Source organism: Mycteria americana, chromosome 4 (assembly GCF_035582795.1).
Source record: "Mycteria americana isolate JAX WOST 10 ecotype Jacksonville Zoo and Gardens chromosome 4, USCA_MyAme_1.0, whole genome shotgun sequence".
Classification (NCBI taxonomy): domain Eukaryota; kingdom Metazoa; phylum Chordata; class Aves; order Ciconiiformes; family Ciconiidae; genus Mycteria; species Mycteria americana.
In genome coordinates this window covers 85,708,575-85,724,745 of record NC_134368.1, presented here as the reverse complement: position 1 = coordinate 85,724,745, position 16,171 = coordinate 85,708,575, and the positions used below count along the sequence as shown (strand labels likewise).

Genomic DNA, 16,171 nt, shown 5'->3' with positions numbered 1-16,171 from the left:
CAAAACAAAAATGGAAATGGGCAATTGGATATTCTAGGAGGAGAGAAAGAGGGATAATTCATCATATAAATAATTCATTGCAAATTTTAGCACCCAGTGCTGCTGTGCATTTGGTATGGAGGACAGATGACACTGTGTGTGCTTGCATGTGTGTGTTTAATTGCATCTATATATAATTTTTTTCTCCCAATTATGTGGTTCTCATTGTGATGCAGATCTGAAGATCTGTTATCAGTAATCCATCGATTAACATTTGTTGCTGGGAAAAGGGTATCATTATTTATTAACCTCAGAAAGTGAGATGCTAAACTGGACTTATCAATCAATTATGCCTCGCAGGCCATGATGGGTTTTAGTTATGCAGCATCACACAGTGCTCACTCTCTCAGAAGAGGAATGGGCTGGGCAGGCAGGGGCCTCGAGAGGCATCTAGGAAGCGTCTGGCTCGGTAGCTGCTGCTGCCTTCCCCAGCGGAGCAACACATGAATGCCCAGGTGGAGTCCGAGCAGTGACAACGTGCAGGTAAGCAGTAAAACCAAAATAATTTGCTGTAAGCATAGAGATGACGCTCCTACTTTCAGTAGAAACGCTGATGTTGCTTACTGGGTTTTGCTTGCTTGAGGCTGAGCCACAGGTTTCATCTGAGCAAGAGGTCGAGTTTTTCTTCTGCCCATTCGGCAGCAAGCAGGTGCTGCTTGAAGCAGAGTGACCTGTGGGTGAGAGGCAACGGCCTTTCAGGGCTGGGCAAAGCACGAGCCTGTGAGAACATCTTCCCCCAGTGCCCTGCTGCTTCACCAAGCACAGCCCGGGCAGGCAGGCAAGGAGCAGCACGCCCAGCACACTTCCACCGAAAACCCGGAGCTACTGCAACCGGCGGCAGGGCGGTGCGAGCATCCTGCAAGCGCTCTGCCGGCTCCCTTCTCGCCTCAATTACGGCTTCTTGTTTTAAGAAGAGGTGTTTTCTTTACCCTATCTTGAGAAAAATCAAAAGCACGTGCAGCAGTTGGCGCGCAGCTTGTGCTTTAACTCAATATTTCTCCTGCATCACTTAAAAGTGCTGGTGGGAGAAGGGTAAAACGAGACACCTCAACAGCAGAGCGTGGTTAATACAATTTTGCGACACCCCGTTACATGCCCTCTAGGCTTTACCCAGCTGCGGTGTAAACTGACGCATTGCCGCTGACCCCAAGAAATTACACATTTGGGCTGCCCTTAACTCATTACTCGCCTATTTTATCAAATTATGTTTTATTTAATAAGCTAATCTTTAAAATCTCTTGGTGTCGACTGTTTTACACCTCCAGTGCATTCTTTTTAATCCTACTGTTTTATGAACTGATTAACAAGATTTTTTGCTCCAACAGCACAAAAATAAAACACAAATCTAAAATATGGTCCAAGTAGCCAGCATTGGCACTTCCCATATCGTCACTGGAAAACACCTGTAGCACTTGTTTTATTTTGCCAAATTTGATATAATATTATAAAAGCAGATTAAAGTTGAATGATTTTACTGTAAAAACCCAAATCTGCATGTGAAAAATAATGACAAGCAGAGCTCTCATGATCCAAGCATTATTTCTTAATCATAACTTTATTCTACTGAGAAAAGAAAAATGATGCTATTTCGCAGAATTTAAATAATCTAATCTATTTTCCAGATAAAATTGTTAACAAACCATTGATTTAATCTCAAGTGCCCAATAGACCCCTTAAACCCTGATGCAATATATCTATTCCTCTAATTAAAACAAATGAATTTAATAAAGAATGGTATGATAATTAAACACGTTATGAAGTATAGGCTACTTTGATCTAGAACATTCATCCTTTAATTCTTATGTGACTCCTTAATTCTTCCTGCAGACACAGCCCAGACCTGAATTCTTGTTATATTCCTGTCTTCAAAGAATAATTTTTTTTAGACATGTCACCTCAAAGTGTTTATTCAAGTCTCTATTTTCGATCACAGTATTGCACACTCACACAATGGAGCAACAAATTCTTTCTCTGGCAACAAGAATCAGCTGTTCAAAAATGGTACTTAAAACTAAACACTAACTTTTTTTTGCATTTAATGCTTCATGTGTCCTAAACTTCAGCTGTACGTATAACTTCTGCATGAACATGGACAAATAGGACATTCTGCTCATCATAAAACCTCAGCGCAAAAGCAGTAATCGCAATTTTTAGGGCCAATTTGAGGACTCCTTAAGTACTTACCTGGAATTAAAAGATTGCAACTTATGTGGCAGAAAACCAGAACCAATTTGAAGAACTGATTTTGGGTTTATCTGATGACACCTGACTGAGAAGGACTTGCCTTCACACAGGGCAGACAAGGGGAGTCTGTAGTGTCCCAATTCCTTCCAGGTCACTGAAAAATCCATGGCATCAACCTCCTCCTCCTCCTCCTCTTCTGCTTCCTCCCTCAAGGTGAAGACCAGCCTTTGACATCCTCAGTTCCCATTTCAAGACCGAGACTTCTTCCCTTCTGGTTAACCAATGACAAGAAGAAAAAGAAATTACAAACTCTACTCCACAGAAACACCCAAATCACCCTCCCGACAACATTTTTCCCTTTGGACTTTCCTGGAAGACCCCAAGGTGGGTGTAACATGAAGTTGATCAGAATTCTTAGCATTTTTGTACATCTACAGCACATGACATTGCTGTACATCTACAGCACATGACGTTGCTGCGTGCAGTAGGCATGGCTTTCTCTTGGTCGAATAGCCCTGAATATGCATTCACCCATGCCACTGAGTGTATTTAATCAACAGACACCCATGATTCCTAGGAAATTGGCATATGCAATTTACTTAATAGACAGAAAACACTGAGAAAGAAAGAACAAAAGGGAAAATTGTCAGTCATTGACCAGATGACACCATTGCTGGGAGAATCTGAAATATATCAGAGCTAAGATTTGATTCTCCATAATTATTGATTAAGGACCAATGAGGAAACAAACTCTTAACCTTTCTCTTCTGGGGAACCCCACGGTTCAACTTTATGCATTTTCAAAGTCTGCACTACGGGCTGTATCAATACAAAAAGAGGTTAAATTAAGCATGGTGCAACATCTGGCTACTGTAAAACTACAACTAGCTGCCTCACAGCACTTAAAGTATACATCCAGCTATGTTAACTCACATATGCTCCTTTTTTCTTATCCAAGTGTACCCAATAGCACCCAGGAATTAGCAGCAATGTTTTGTTTGCTGGCATTCACTTATGCAGAGCAGAGGAGAGCTCCAGGCAACAACAGAGTGGGATGGTGCGCTATAAAATGGTTCTTCTAAAGGCATTATTGAAGGGAAGCTCATCCTACATGATTTATAATAAAAGATATCTGACTGTTTGCTTTTCCTCTCACAAACCCAGAAAACCCATGGTATGAGGCAGTAGGCCTGCTTCATGTTGTCTGAAACTAGAGGCTGTTTGGTATGAACACATTTTTTGGTTGGTTGGTGGAGCTTAAAATAAATCTGATAGCAAGTGAGTCAAATTCAGCTTTATGTTACCCCCAGGACATCCCCGGTGCCATAGGATGGCTACATTGCATTACAGAGAACAGAGGTGGGCTGCAATGACTTGACTGTCTCATTAGAAGGTGCAATTAGTGATATCCATTCGTTTTGCTTTCCACGAGGAATGTAGCTTATTACTACCTCACGCTGCATGGAGCAGGGGCCAAATCTCATCGGTGCTCATACCACCCATGCTGAAGATAAGCATAATGTCCTAATAGCCAGAATGTTTACATTGCTTTCCGATGTATTCGTGTAGTTGTTTAATTACATGAATAACAAATGTGCTTCTAAAAATGTGTTTTTAAAAGCTTTTGAGGCACAAATCTGAGAGGTGACGTGCATACCAAACTAGCGCAGTCCTGGTGGCAATGGCATGTAGCTGGACCTCTGAATTCACGGATTATGTCTTTCAGAAAACTTCACAGACTAAGACACACTTAATTCTGCTTTCTTTGCCACACTGCAAAGTTTTATTAGCTGTCTTTTAGGTAACTAAGTTTAAGGTTGAATACTTTTCCTGCTCACAACCCCAATCGTACATTTCTTTCCTCTAAACCATTAAGCAAGTTTTCCAGTACTTTGATTTTATATGGGTTTAATAGCTAAGGGGTGTAATTATTATAATTAAATACGGGAAACATACTAAGGGACAGAAAGATTTGAGGGAATGAGTGCTAAAACAGTTCTGCAAAATAAGTCAGCGACAAGAAAATGAAAACATCAATGAAAGCTTCAAGCACTTCTGGCTGCAAAAATACATTTCCTTTTTCCGCATCTTTAGTGTCAAACGTTTCCCGTTAAAAGCAAGTGCTTGGGAGGCCAGGCTTGCTCAATTCAACCCCCTTACGTGAAACAATCCCATAAAAACGAGGTCTATGTCCTATTTTCTCAGCTTCTGCAGCAGCCTGCCAGAGCTTTATCCCTCAAACAAGAGCTCCATCTGGTGGACTTTCCCAAAACGTCGAAGCATCCATCCAGCCCTCCCGGGGCCAAATTCAGTTGCCCCAACGACACGTGGGAATTTCTGTCATAACCTGCTTCAGGGGATTGATTTTGGTCCTCAGGGTCAAACCCAGAGTTACAAACCCCTCCAGCGAGAATTGACAGGACCGGCTGTCCGGCATTAGCACTTTGCCGCAGAGCTCGTCTTGCTTTGGTCCACCCTGACCGTGCATTCAAAGGACAACTAACCGAAAGCTCACCCTGCCTGGCCGTTCAGCTCTCGCAGAGGAAAGTCGTAAACTGGTTTGTGTTAGAGAGAGTCTCTGACTTTCTGTGCTCTGAAAATAACCTATGGAGTTCTCTTAAACACGTTGTCCGATGTCAAGCCTTACAACATCCCTGTGCAACTGGTATGACGGTCTTTACTGACAGAGAAAACAAGACAGGGGGAGACTAAAAGCTACTTCAGTTTCCTGAAGAGAGGCACTTAACACCCTCTGAAACATCTCTGGGGGTCCTATTTGGCCATAGCTGCCCGTACTGAAGGGCATAAGCTTCCCATTGCCCAGTACTGTATCTGCAGATGTTTTGGATACGCAATGGCATCTCAGATGGCACTAGGTGACTGTCTTTAGACAACAAACTGAGCCAAGTGGGACTGGTTTCTGGTCGCACGGCAAACCGGTGACAGGAGCCCTGATCCCTAAGCACCTTCTCCAGCTACTGCACCTGGCTGCATCGATGGGAGACAGCACAGCTCAGGAACTACAAAGTTCCCAAGTTTACGCTTTAGGATGCCACCATAGTTTTTAATCCTCTCTTATTAAACACCAGATCCTGTTAAAGATATTTTCCTAAGTCTAAGTAGGACATCTATTTCAAAGATCTATAATGGCTTCCCATCTCAAGTGAATAGATGATAAAGACCAATGCAGAAGATTAAAAGTTAATTGTAATAAATTGCATTAGCCAGGAAAGCTGAACTTAAAAACACGTAAGATTGAAATGATATAGAACACAATTATGCAAAGCTTAAAAACCCAACATCTTATATAACAGCAGAAATTTGTCTCTGACTACAGAGTACAGCATGTGGGAACGCACGTCACTTGTTTGCCTTCAGAAGCACTCGCTGTTTTGTCTCTGGTAGGAGCCTCCACAAATTGGGCAGGGTAGCAGGATTCATATGGCCATGTGAATGGCTTGCACATAGCCTTAGATGTGCGTGTGTAGTCAACAAGCCTGACTAGCTTGTCTGTTTTTTCATAGTATTCATATGTTGTGAGGAGCAAAAGGCACAACAGAGATGCTTTCTATTTACAATTTCCTTGTAGCTAAGCACATCAGAGCTATTCAAAAGAAGTTATTTGCGACTCTTGATAAGCGCAAGGACTGCTTGTTAGAAGATGGGCAATTAACAGAAAAATGCAAGAAGAGAACTGAATGTCTGTGTGTGGTCCTCAGGAAAGCCCATGGGAGAGCTTGCCTCAAGACATTAAGGAATTTGTGCAGATGAGCTTACTACGGAAGCCGTAAGGGCCAAGGAGGAATTGATGGGATACATTTATTTAATCTTTCCTCTCATTTTTACAGCACCAGCTGGAGGAAACCAGGGAGTCAACTAAATCAGAGAGTCAGAGTGGAAAGAGCACCCCTGAACTAAGTGGCTGGAAATACTTTTGGGGTATTACTATTCCAAATGGAATTGTTTGCTTAAAGATAATTATTTTTCTCAGCACCAGCTTTAAGGTTTTTTGTACAAGCCAATGAAATATTTTCCAACCCCAGTTTCTTCTCCCACCCCTCCACACAGAACCAGCATTTATTGTCTGTAAACACCATGACCTGCTGTGCCGGAAGGCTCTGAGGAATGTTACTAAGATCACTGCTTAAAAAACTCTTACTGAATACAAGAAAGATGCAGGCAAAAATTTCACAAACCCCAAGTTTCTTACTGGAATCTACTTTCTCCTGCGGTCCACATGTAGCTCTTCTTTTTTTCTTCCTCTTTTGCTAATGTTTCTGAGGATAATCAGAATCCAAACTTGGAAAAGGAGGTCCCTGTGGCACATGTGTACCCCCTGGGAGAGGAAAGCTCTCCATCACACTGTATACAGAGGATTTGCACAGTGCTAACCAGCTAACACAGGCAGAGAGGGCAAAGTCATGCAATGTCTTCATGTACAACCAACAGTTGATGCTACCAGTTGTCCCAAAGACCAGTCCCCAAAAATAAGGAGATCCCCTACCTGGCAATATCCCCAGCGTTGCTGAGCGAACAGGTCTTTCAAGGGCGCAGGCTTGCTTTGTAAGGTTTGTGAGTGTTGGCTCAGCAAGGAGAAAGAGAAGGGAAACAGCATTTTAAAACCAGGCAAAAGCCAAATAGGAAATGTACAGCTTAGAAGCCACTGATTTTCCCCATCACCATCATAATCTTTGAAAGTGCGATAAGATGCAGCACATTTGTTTTCAAATGATATTTTACTCCTGTTAAGAAAGAAATGGGGTGATGGAGAACGAAAGAGGAAGACAGCATTAGCACCAGCTACAGCTTAGCCACAGCAATGCAATGCCGCTTCAGCAAAGCTCTGGCTCCACGCAGACAACGCAGCATTCTCAGGTGCTGCTTATTATGTCCCACTTTTCCAGAGAAGACAGCATGGTTTCTCTGTGAAAGCATCAAGATGATGATGACCATGTCATGGAAATAACTCCACAAAAATCCCATTGCCGAATCAAGGGAAGACCAGCATCAAAACTCTTCAGCTGTGCCAACTCCACCTTGGCATCAATAACAATATTTCAATTTATTGTCTAGATTAGCTGCCAGCCCATCAACTCATTTATTATGCACTAATTCATAACGTTGTCCTGCTTTAGTAATAACATTACAGATTTCCTCTGAATTGGCCTGGATCTAGATTACAAATGTTTTACGTATTAAGTGCTTATTCCCCCTAGAATCAATAAAGCTACTTCCCAGTGTAAAGTCACATATGCAGTTGTTTGAAGAATTTTATGATCTCCAAAGCAGAGATTAGTCTGTACAGCAGTGACTATATTTTGATACCCTTATTCAGACACAGTTCCCACTGATGAAAATGGACAGGTTGGACTCCATCTTCTGAACCCATAATGCATATGGAATTACATTTCCTATCCTGATTTTTACGTATACATACATGAATGTGCACATATATTACTGACATTTTATGTTCTTGTTTTACTGTTCTACTGACATACAATTTCATCAATGAATGACTACCAAAAATATAAAATATAAAAGCCTCAGTTCCCTAAACAGAGGAATGCATTTTTTACATGAGGATAATTTTATACATGAGGTTACACTATTTTGGTATGCACTCCCCTTGTGATACATCTTCAGAGCACTGAATAAAGATGGAGCTTTCTTTCACTGAAACACTAGCCAGCTGGAAACACTGGAAAACCAACCTATCATGTTACGTGAGCGTAACCTTATGTAACCCTGTCTTGTGTTATATGACCATAACGGAAATAAAGATTGATCACTCTTACCCACCTATCTGCCTTTTACGGCTTTATCAGACAGCCTTCTGAAAGACAACTGTTCCTATACAAAATGAAGAGCATGAAACAAAATACTCTTACGGAAACAATACATATATCAGAAAAATGTGCGTATGGTCTGTAGTATAACCACTCAGGCAGAAGTTGATCATGTGCCTAACTCTGCAAGATTCAGACCATGCAGACTGTAATATCAAGAAAAACGTCACACTAATGCCATGATTATCTGAGTGTCCACAGTACATGACACAGGCATCCCACATTTATTTGTTATTGCCTGCCTCTCTCCCTCGGAAAAATCTCACCAGCTCTGCAACCTGCGGGACCAGGGAGGGAGATCAAACAGCCAGTGTGGCCGTGGGTCGCAGAAGCTGGGTCTCCTAGGGACAGGTCTCACCTGGCTGAGGTCCTGTGTGGATTCTCTGATGTCTAATAAGCCTGGAGTTGATGCTGAGATTTCCTTGTGCTAAGAAGTTCCCCTGTCTTCTACCTGCCCACGTCTAGGAAGCTAACACCTTTGAGAGACCTGCTGGCTTTCTATCAAATTTGACTGAAGCTGGCAAATATGACATTTCATAGATGTTACAAAGTCACTGGGTAAGATGCACATGCACAAAGTCACATGCACAAAGTACGTGCATGCACGTACTCTCAGGTATGTGCATGCACGCAGCCAGCACAGCTTCATAAACACTGTTCTGTAGGAAACCTGTTGTGCCTGAGCCCCTTCCCCTTTGTGCAAGGGTAAGGCAGGGACATACCTGTGTTTGGGAACTCCTAAAAATAACCCACTCCCTGTAACGAAGAGCTTGTGCCTTGCACAACAGAAACCAGCTCCATGAGGTGAGGGAATGGCCCAAGAAGCCTTGGGGAAGCCAGTTTTTATACTGTACTTTCTCACTACAAAGGAAAGGCGTTTAAATTGCCAGGAGTCTAGCAATTATGTAATTCCAATTTCAGTTCAAAGTTATGTGATTTCAGACAAATCCAGCCTTCCTCTCGGCTGCGAGCACAGCTCTGCTGGAGAGGCACTGACCTTCTCCCTCCTGCTGAAACACCACACGCCGCTGGGCAAAGGAGGCCGAGGAGAGGAAAGGTGTCCGCTGTCCATCGCCACTCCAGCATCGCTCACAGAGGTGCACCACGAGCCTTTCCGCAGCCTGCGGGCAGAGAGGAGACGGCGGTTTAGCTCTGGAGGCCCCTCATCCTGAAAGGAAGAACAGAAGTGGAACAACAGTACACTTTTGTGAGCGGGACAGACCACTTTAGAGCCCAATTAAACTGTTGTAGTAAACTCAAAGTACTCTTATAAAAGAGTAAATAAAAATCAATGGAAATGCACTTTTCCCTCACCAGTGTATAAACAGAAAGCTGGCGCTGAGAGAGCAAGCATGGTGGCAGGGAGTGGACTCTGCCAGCCCTGAATACAACGTGTCATTAACACAGGCAAAACTTCTCAGCCTGGGAAGGCTTAACAAATTAGAGCCTGGTGAAGCCTGAACTCCAGGTTAAAAAGAAATCTTCCTTTTCTCTTACTACAACGCTCTCCCCTGGGGACACGGCATACTGACTCTTGTTATGTGGCCAGGTTAAAAGTTTTAGCAATCCTGCTAGATTTCTTTCCTAGAGGAAAGAGCATGTATATTTATATATTTAGCTCTTACACTCAAATCTTCATAACTGAACACTTATTTTCTATGTGTATAATATAAATATGCAAGTATGCTCATGAGCACAAACTGGGATGTGTTCACGTGTGCATGAATGTCACCACCTGCATGTACAGTCCTTAGACCACCTGGAAAAACCTGAGTTACCTACATGCATTTTTCCTACAGAGCAAGGAAAACCCGTGCAGTTTAGCAAAGCCAGAATCAGCGTGGCTCTGCAGAGCCCCACCGGGTTTCTGGGGACTTCAGGGGCAGAAAGTCTGCAGAATTTCAAGGACTCACCTGTAGAAGTTTAAAGTACTCTGAAGAATTTAATGGAGATTTAGATGCCTGCAACTGTAGTATTTTTTAGAACGATTGACCAAGGTGAAGGACATCTGCTTAGTAATCATGAAACATCATGTCAGTTATGCCCTACTAGCATATATAAATTGAGGTGCAATGTCTGTATCATTTTCTTCTCAGATGAAGAAAGGCTTACAGTCTTCGTACAATTGAGCTGTTCTAAAACAAAATGAAATACTGCTCATAAACAGTAGTGATGTTTACATACAGAAACTAAACAAAATTGGGCGGAATAGGCTGAATGAATCAGAACAAACAAGAAACTCGTAAGGGATGTTCCTTCCTTATTAATATCCTCCCCTTGGTACGACTCAGAGGTTGTTTGCCTTTCCCACGTCTCTTGTCTGTGCTTTCAGATACAGAGAGCCTCACAATGTGCTATAGCTTGAATGTTTGCATTCATCAAAGTGAAAACTTCTATTAATAAGAATTCAATTATTTGGAAAAGTTTCCTGGTGGTACAGCACCACCTTTCTAAGTTCACTTCCAATGGGAATTTTACTTTCCATAAACCTCGTTTGGCTCATAAAATACAAATAGATGGTTTGCTGTGACTCCAAAGTACAGGACTTCAGAGGAACGAGCATGAAAAGTGGAGCCTGTCACAAGCATCTGTGGAACAGTAGGAAGTTATGGTAAGTTTGTGAATAGTAGCACTGTCTAAGGCTCCCCATGGGAATACTGTTAAATTAACAGCACATTCAGATTAATTGCCTTTTTTTTTTCCTGGGAATTTTTTTTTTCAGTTGCCCAACAGGTATCTTGTAATGCAGACTTGTGGTTCACAGAGGTCACCCTGTAACGCAGTGGGTTTGATTTGGTGGTGAGGTTTTCTGGTTTTGCAGCTTTTTCTTAGCTGTGTTTCAAAGTCTTGAGTTATTAATTTATCAGACAGAAATAGAAAAGCAGCTACAGTGCTCTGACCCAACCACACCCAAATCCTCAGAGAAGTCAGATGTCTCTTCAGAAGCCATGAACAGCGAGATAACATCACACACGCACTTTGAATTTTAATTGTCACTATTAAGGATTAGGAACAATCCCTGTGAGCAATCAATTTTGCTGGCATTACTAAGCCAGACTCAAGCCTGCTTTTAGCTAACTGTAATACAATATTCATGCCTCAAACCTGATTCTAGCAAGTTCCCTTCCCGTCTAGAGCAAGTACATCACTGGAGGCTCCAAGTCCCCTTGTTTGGTATCCCCACCCTCACTAACTCTTGACCACAGGGGAATTATAACAGGCAATAAAGTAATCCCTCCCTTGCTGTTCCTTGCTCCCATAATGTTCCTTCCTAAAAGAAAGCTGAAAATATGGGGAGGTTGACTGCCCCTCCAAAGCTGTTTTGGTGTCTGAACACGTCATTCATGCAGAAAGAATTTTATTTGAAATATTCTGCTCTTTCATGTTGATGACCATGTTTTTCTGGTATCATTGCTAGTCCTTCCATTCAGCACAACTAGGATTGTTTCTTCTGACACTTTATTTCTACAGATCCCATGCTGGGTGACGACTAGAAAGGACAGGCTGCAAATTTGGCATTGTGGAGAAAGAGGGGAAAAAGAATAGGAATTACAAAAAGACCAGCTCTTATTTCAATCTTCAGAAAAATGCAGCTCTTTCCCAACTTTTAGCATAGGGAAATAATCTGGCTGGTGCTTTATGCCTAGCCTTAAGTAACAGTTTTAAGTGACTGCTATATTTAGTCAAAGAAATAGCTGGTTTTGTGAATAACTTGCAAAGGACCTACCCGTGTGCCAGCTCTACGGGTAATGCCATTGCCTTAAATGGATTAACTTGGGATTTACACGACTAAGAGCCGAGATACAGGATGCGTGAACACAGGAGGCACAAAATGAAAACTTCCTCCAAGAAAATGAAAACATCTCCCTCTCTCTTCTCAACTAAACAAAATAATTAAATGAAAGAAACCAACCTGATTATGAAAATGCCAACAAAGGAGCTTTACCTTCATCAAAGCTGTAACTTCTCTCTTAATCAGGTCATGCAATACAAACATTAGCAGCACACATCTTGCTTTTGCTCCACAAGATTTCACTTCCCCAATCCTTTCCCTTGGCTGTGGGAAGAGCCCTAGACCGCCCTTGGTCTGATACCTCCCATTAGACCAACAAACTTGCAATCTACGGTCTCAGCCTTGCAAGATCTTAACTCCTACAGTGATCAACAGATTGTATCAGGAACCGTGCCCCATCAGTACACTACCTGCCTGCTCTCGTTGCCCTCAGCCCTGCTCTCACCACCACCAGTCCACTTCATGGTCGGTGGCCAGCATGGACCTTTTGCTCTCGCATAAGCAGCCCTTGAACAGGAAGCACCTGGGTGTTCCCCATTTAAAGGGCAGGTGGAAGCGAGGCTGTTGCTGCCGTAAGTGAAAACACAGCATTAGCCAGCATCCTGGCTCCTGGTGGGAAAGTGTTTTATTAATCAAAAAAATACTTTCCACCCTGTGGTGTCTTGCAGACCTTTAAACTTGCATCTGCAAAAAATCAGAGAAATTCTTCTGTCATTCTCACAACAAAGTTAAAATACAGAAACCATTTTTAAAACTTGAGGATTTTTTTTAAAAAAACAAGAGAGAAAACTTCAACCTGATTATAAGTACTCTCTAAGCTCAGCACAGGGCAAGGCGGAATTTCCAGCTCATTAGAGTAAGGCTGTGTTCCCAGTCTATTATAGGGGGAGCATACTATACTATAGTAGCGGGAGCTGGAGCAGCTGAGCTTTGCTTGACCAAAAGGTATCATCATACAACATCAGCTTTTTCTCATTCTATTTTAGACTACAGAAAGGGAAAGGGGGATGAAGACCAGAAATTTCGGGCATCTCATAATCCTAATTCCCCCAAAACATGTTGTCATGGAAAGTGAAATGCTGACAGAGCAATGGCTGGTAGGAGGTTGGGAGTATGACATGTTGCTAATGAAGTGCAAGTCTGGGTGTGGGGAACCAGAGCCAAAGGGAACAGTGCTTTCTTTCATCCACAGCATTCACCATGCATTTCTAGTTCTACTATTTATATAATTCATTTCATCTCAGAAGAAAACATTTTTGTTGATGATGTGTTCTTACTATCATTCGTGAGACTATATATAACAACATAACGCTTTGCATTGCAGTGGATAACACATTAATCCCTCTCACGGGATTGTAGAATGGCATTCCTTGCCAGTGGATCTAGAAAACAAAGCCTTGACCTTCTCCTAGATATTATTAAAAGACAAACAAGAATGCTATGCCAGAATTTGAAAGGCCATTGCAAGTAAAGAAGGTTTAGAAATCGATCATACAGAGAAGAAGTTGGGAAGTGGGGTTACAGGAGAGATTTGAAGGAAGACAGAAGTGTTTCTGACAGGCAGAAGCTGAAGACTCTGCAATTGCAACATCATCTTATATAGGACACAAAAGCTGGGCTCTGGAAGGCAGAAGGAAAGATGAGAAACTGGGAGAGCATGAGGGAGTGAAATGTTATGTGGGAGATGAATGAGAGGGGAAGGTTTGTGTTAATGACTCCATGAGTTCAAAAGTGATCCTATTTGGATAATTACTGGATGGTAATCAAAACATCTTTTAGTGAATCCAGCATATCGTGTTGAAAATAATGTAAAATATTACTGTAAGCAGATAATTTAACTTGACATATGAAGACTTGCTCTCATTCATAGAAATTAAAATTTCTCCACGTTTAGTATATAACACTGCAACAAAATGGAAAAAGTTCAGTTTAGAAGAAAAGTCTACAGAAAACCATGCCAAAACATACATAAAATGTTCCCCCAGATGTGTTATTTAATAAAATTTCGTGTCTGTTAGCTGTCATAACTTGTCATTCAGAATCCGTACAAACACATGTCAACACGCATGCTCCCACCAGAAGTAACAAGGCTTTCCAAGGGCTGATCACAACCAACGCCTGGACCTCCCCCACCATTTTAACACACTGAGTAATCAATCAGCTTCGTTATGGGTCAGTGCCTTATCGTATACTTAAAAGTTCATCACCTTGTAAGCATTTTTAATATGGCAGTTGAGTCGGTCACACAGGGATACCAAGTCATGTGCTCCTGATACATCTCACCTGGTGGGCAAACTGGCCAGCACCAACGCAGAACATGGCCAGGTCACATTGGTCTGCTGGATAAGTGAAAACATCCCGCCAAACTGCTGAAAAGTTTTGACAGAAAATCACTTTATGCTTGTCTTGTTTCCCCAAGCCACCATGAGAGAGGAAATCGGGGCGCACAAACAGCAGTGTCCAAAGAAAGGCAACGAAGCTGGTGAAGGGTCTGGAGCACAAGGCTGATGAGGAGCGGCTGAGGGAACTGGGATTGTTCAGCCTGGAGAAAAGGAGGCTGAGGGGAGACCTTATCGCTCTCTACAACTACCTGAAAGGAGGGTGTAGAGAGGTGGGGGTCGGTCTCTTCTCCCAAGTAACAAGTGATAGATAGATAAGAAGTGATGATAGATAAGAAGAGATGGCCTCAAGTTGTGCCAGCAGAGGTTTAGATTGGATATTAGGAAAAACTTTTTCACTGAAAGAGTTGTCAAGCACTGGAACAGGCTGCCCAGGGAAGCAGTTGAGTCACCATCCCTGGAGGTATTTGAGAGACATGTAGGTGTGGCGCTTAGGGACATGGTTTAGTGGTGGACTTGGCAGTGTTAGGTTAATGGTTGGACTTGATGATCTTAAAGGTCTTTTACAACTTAAACAATTCTATGTTTCTATGATTCCTACTGTTACAGCTTCAGGTATTCAAATAAGTGCCTGGTCTGGTATAAAAAGAAAGTTACTTTCTGTATATGAGTTGCTCCTCTTGCAATGTGCATAGTAATTCCAATATTCCCAAGCCCTGAGCAGTTCCTACAAGAAAAGGAAGGAAAAAAGAAAAGGCCTTTCATAAACACATTTACAACCCTTACTGTGAAATTGGTCCACTCACCACTGATACACAAAAATACCGGAGGAAGCTTAATAGGAAGAATCAGATGGAAAATTTGGCAGGTGTTTGGAAAATAAAATATGTAACAAAGACTGGGAAATGCCAGAAGATTCTTTAAAAGGCCAGAGGAAGAACTGGGAGTGCCGATACCCAGTTTTGGCAAAGCTCGAGGAAGGAAAAATGCCTGTTACGAGTACTATGGTTGATTTTATCTAAAATAACTCACCACCTCAAACTTGTCTGGGTCACTGCAGAAAGCATATCCTTTGGGGGTGTTTGCATCTGATAATGCTAATTCAAATAGATGACAGCACCTGCATTTGGGAAACATCCATCATTACAAGAAAATCAAGAGGAAAATCAACTGTACAGGCATTTTATATGCATTTTAAAAGATATAAATTCTCTATCATATAACAGAAGGAATACCCCACACTTAGCATGATTAGGTTTACTGTGTGAGTCAAGGTTTACAGTCTTGTGCCCAAGCCAGCCAAACATTAAAAGCCTGTGACTAAACAGAGTAAAAAAAGATAGCCCTGCAAACTCTATTTTCTTACTGTGAATGGCTCGCGTTGAATCATCCGCTTGGGCCAGATAATGCTCGCACAAGTTGTCAGATAATGAGTTAAGCGCCACAAATGGAAGGCGCAAACCTTCGCAGTTAGTTGGGGAAAACAGTGAAAATTAATGAAATGGGGGTTTGTTGCCTCCCACACCAACCACACAGAAGCTCATCTGTTTTGAGGATTCACAACATCTTTGAGTGCAGGGTGCTCTGCCCACAGCACTGGTCACCTGCTGAGAGCTCGCATTGAATTAGGCTACATTATAATTGGATTTTCCGAAGGCACTGCATTAGCATTTTCCATGATCTCACCCTTATTAGCCAAATCGCTAATCAGGAGTAGCGCGGTTATATTGTTTGCTGGTTAAACTATCTGCTGCTATAATGTCTGTAAGCCAGCTCCAAATTCATGCAGAGATAAACACTCCTATCTCTCTAACAGAGACTCAGGAGTTTATTCTGTAGCTAATGTTGCAGTCAAACTCTAATTTTCAATAGTTCATGAAAAGGCAATTTCTTTCCAGAGGCTGGTTTGCTCAGTGCTTTGCTCGTGTTCTTCCTGAGTCCATATTATAAGTTAGGAGTGTCGTTTCTTT

General features: G+C 42.1%; 1 long non-coding RNA gene across 1 annotated transcript; it reads right to left on the bottom strand.

The window, feature by feature from the left end:
• Positions 1-1,704: 1,704 nt before the first annotated feature.
• Positions 1,705-15,504, bottom strand: LOC142408752 (uncharacterized). Its single transcript, XR_012775405.1, has 3 exons — positions 15,234-15,504; positions 9,067-9,237; positions 1,705-2,494 (listed from the first exon to the last, which is right to left on the bottom strand). It is a non-coding gene; the product is annotated as an uncharacterized LOC142408752 (long non-coding RNA).
• Between the last annotated feature and the right edge of the window lie 667 nt (positions 15,505-16,171).